The 4,212-nt window shown below is 34.5% G+C and overlaps 1 pseudogene; it reads right to left on the reverse strand.

Annotated features, from left to right (window-relative positions):
• Positions 1-3,459: 3,459 nt before the first annotated feature.
• LOC112486048 lies at positions 3,460-3,578 on the reverse strand (annotated as a pseudogene).
• Between the last annotated feature and the right edge of the window lie 634 nt (positions 3,579-4,212).

A 4,212-nucleotide genomic window follows, 5' to 3' on the forward strand; every position in this document is an offset into this window, starting at 1 on the left:
GCTACTTCCAGATGCTTCGGTCTCTGTCAACTTGAATCATCTCCTCAATTCTTGAGTTTGCCATGCTATGCTTGATTTCTTCCTTCCTTGGCTATAATCCAGAAAGTGCCGCTAGGCAGAAAGCAAGAACAAGTGTCATTTTCATCCCACTTGTTTCCTTTTTCTTATTCCTGAGCAGCCTATTGTCTCATGTCTAAAAGCAGCTCTTTCACATACTTTGTCCAGTTTTCTAGTTGTTTACAGTGTAAAGGTAAGCCTGGTAACAGTTATTCTAACACCATTGAAATAGAAATTCCAGACTGTCTTTTAAGATAAAGAAAAGAGCTATTTTTGAATTTAAAAAAAAATTATACTTAGAATCTCAGTTCTTCTATTCACTAGCTATGATCACTATATAGAGAAATAACTTCTCCTAACCTCAGTTTACTCATCTGTAAAATCAAGATTATGGATCCTACCACACAGGGTAGTTGTAAGGACTGCCTAATCTAAATTTTCTCCCTCCCTCCCTGCTTTGACAAGTATTCTCCAAGGAATGGAGAGTCAGCAGTAAAGGCCGAGAAAGCCCCTGCCTGCACTGAGTTTACCCCTGGTGAGGATATATATAGAAACACATAAAGAAAGAAGATATTTCAGATAGTGAAAAATTCTATGAAGGAAATAGAAGAGTGATGTGATCTGAAAGTGACTGAGGAAAACAGTTTTACATATGGCCACTAGGAAAGTCTTCTCTGAGGAGCTAACAATGAAGTTAAGACCTGAACAAGAAGGAACCAGGAAAGCAATGGCATAAAGCATTCGACACAGAGGAATTAGCCACTGCAAAAGCTCTGGGGTGAGAATGAACACATTTATTATAAAACTGAAAGGCCAGTGTGATGGGTGCAAAATAAAAGAGGAAATCAATGGTACAAGATAAACTTGGAGGGACAGAAATGGAGAGATCAATTCATATGTGCCTTATAGGAGAAAGTTAAGGGTTATTTTAAATGCCATGGAAAGCTGTCATAGAGATTTTATTGTTTGTTCTGTTTTGTAAGCAGAAGACTGATGACAAAATATAATTTCTGGTTTTTCAAAATCATTCCATCTCCTTTATGAAAATTCTTAACAGTGTTATAATTTTAAAAGCCTGTTGATAAAATTTAAATCGAATTTCACTAATATTTATTTAGTAGATACTATATGCCATACATTTGGGGAATAAAAATTGATGATTTTCCCTGACTGCCTGAATCTCAAAATCTTGTTGAGGAGTCAGATATACACCAAGTAAAGGTGCCTGTTTCTTTACCATCACTGAGCAGAGAATAGGAATATCTTCAGTGGGTTAAAAATTGATGCTAAGTCTGAAGACTTTCTACCCTGAGACAGTTTCTCCATCATATCTTCCCTCTCTAGTTCACCTCTGGAGACTATATCCCATTCCCCATTAGGAAGAGAGGTCTGAGATCACCAAAACCATTTTCTATTTTTCTTACCCGATGGTTCTGATTTTTCCACTTTGCTTACCAACACTAATCCTGAGATAAGAGAATGAGATTTTAAGTTATAAAAGAAAAAAAGTCACACCTAATTAAATGGATTTTAGGCTTGAGGAATGGGCACAGCCAGATAATTCTCTGGAGGTCAAGGTAGGGGTGGTCCATGGCTCCAAATTGAGTATCCAATTACAAGAACCCAAACTGGAGCCATCAGGATTCTAAACATCTGGAGTTTCCACCTTTAAAAAAACACACGCGTGCGTGCACACACACACACAGTGTCAATCGTAGGCCAGTTATAGTCCTCGTGCATTTTTAACACATTAATCTGGTGTGCCATTCTTAACTGTATACAACATAGGCATTTAAATTAAATATAAAGTTATGCCAAGGAGAAGGCAAAAATAGAAAAGCAAGAAAAATACCTGAAATGGATTATAAGAAAATTTGATAAATATTCATCAAACTAAAACTGATTATTAAGTAGCACATTCCTTTCAGAGGGATTATTATCTTCAAAATTCTTCACTATACTTGAAACTTCTTTAACAATTGATATATATAGATTTCTTCACATTCGAAAAGACGTGGTTTTTCTATCTCCTACATTTAGTTTATTTTAAAAAATAGAAAATTTTGAAAAGGAGAAAGTACAAAAAGGAAAAAAGTACCCATATTTTAAAAGGTATAAAAATTGGCTCCTATTTTGAAAAGTAGAAAAAGGAAAAAAAATTACCATATTCTCACTACCACCCACTTTAAATCTTCTGCATTGCTTCTTTCCAATCTTTTGTTCTATGCATATTTTATATATTTGGGATCATACTATATATTCATTTTGCTGCCTAATTATTTTTTCAAATTTCCGTATTATACATCTTATACTATTGGATTATTTGTTATAGCTGAAAATATTCTATCATATAGATAAAACCATTCTCTATGGTTGGGATTAAATATGGTGTTTCATTTAGGCTACTTCCATTTAAGCTATTTGAAGAATCCCATATTATAGCCAATGGAATAAGAGATGATGAGAGAACAACTTTCAGAAACCCACCTCCACTTCACTGGATATGAAGCAAACCTAACAATAGGTATTATTTAATGATAGCTATTTTATGTATGGCATTCAGCTAAAAACTTTACCTACCTGATCTCTTGTAAACCTCAAAAATACCTATAAAATATGTTCTCATTTTACAGATAGAGAAGCTAAGGTTCCTAGAAAATATAAATATAACTTAAATCATACAGTTGCATAAAAAGCACAGATGAGATTTAAACACAGGCCAATACAATGCCAAAGCTTTTTACTGGATCCCAATAGGGAATAATTATCAAGCTGGGTCTTAGGATTTAGTTCAAAGAATTAAGAAAAAGTACAATAAATGATTTGGTGCTGATGATGATTAAATTGGGAAAATAATGGATAACTTGGTCCCTTGAAGATAGTAAAACTGATTTGGATCTTTAGCTTTTGGGGGCAGATTTATGATCCAAAAGTCTTCAGGGAACAGTTTTCTTTATTATGTCAATATACAAAATCTTGGGAAGTTTAAATAGACAATAGGTCCAGAGGGGAAAGCAACCAATTTTTAATATACTTTCAATATTCTAGGAATTTGAAAAACATTAACTTACTAATTCTATACACTGTGAAGCAATTATAATTAAACCTATTTTACAGATGAGAAAACATTCTGCAATGTTAATTTATATCTCCTATCATGTAGACTTTTACTACCTTAGAAGTTATTAATCTCACTCTTAGTCAAATAGTCTTTAGGATAATTATTTGCCTTTTCTAGTAGACTCCTTTTCTTCCAACTAAAGGCAACAAGCTTGATGGTAGAGAATGCATCTTAATTTTTTTTTTTTTTTTAGGCGAAGCAACCCTTGGTTGACCTTGCAGATTACAAGGACCTTGTTGGCTTACAATCCCTTATTTTTTATTTTTATTTTTTATTTTCTATGCCTACAGCATCTGGTCTTCCTGGGTGGTCTCCCATCCAAGTACTAACCAGGCCCAACCCTGCTTAGCTTCCGAGATCAGACGGGATCGGGCTTGTTCAAGGTAGCATGGCCATAGACGAGATTGCATCTTAAAACCAGAGACTAAAATTGGAATCATTAAGTTCCAATCAACCTCATTACACTTGGTTTATATTTTACAGATGAAGAACATGAAAAGAGAGGGCAGATGACTTGGCCAAGGACACATAGCTTTAGAAATCTCATTGTAGAGCTAGACATTCAAATCTGAGGCTTAAATCTTGACCCAGTGTTTCCTGTTATAACTTGGTGATTTATGATTTCCCATATTATCCAGGGTGTGTAGATCTGTACCAAACACATTCAATACATGCTTGCAGGATCAAACTGTCTAATTTCGTTAGAGACTATGTTGCCATCTATTCCAAGAGCATGCCATAACCCAAAATGCTCAATCAGTACTTATATCTTCCAGAACCACCTATCTCTCTCTTGCCCAACGTCAGTAAGTTGGCAAAGTTTTTTGTTGTTGTTTATTATTTTAAATAAAATAGGAGAAGAGTTAAAGACAAAGAAGGTATTATCTTGGGTGCTTTTTAATTTTTCTAGTTAAGAAGGTCATGCTTTGGAGCTACACACATTGAACATCTAATGTCACATCGCTGCTCAATATCGGCAGCTACCACTTTCTTAATGACAGTGGTAATTGGGTGTATGTAACTAGAAGTCATTA

The sequence above is a fragment of the Pteropus alecto genome, unplaced genomic scaffold (assembly GCF_000325575.1).
Source record: "Pteropus alecto unplaced genomic scaffold, ASM32557v1 scaffold25, whole genome shotgun sequence".
In the NCBI taxonomy this organism is placed as follows: Eukaryota; Metazoa; Chordata; class Mammalia; order Chiroptera; family Pteropodidae; genus Pteropus; species Pteropus alecto.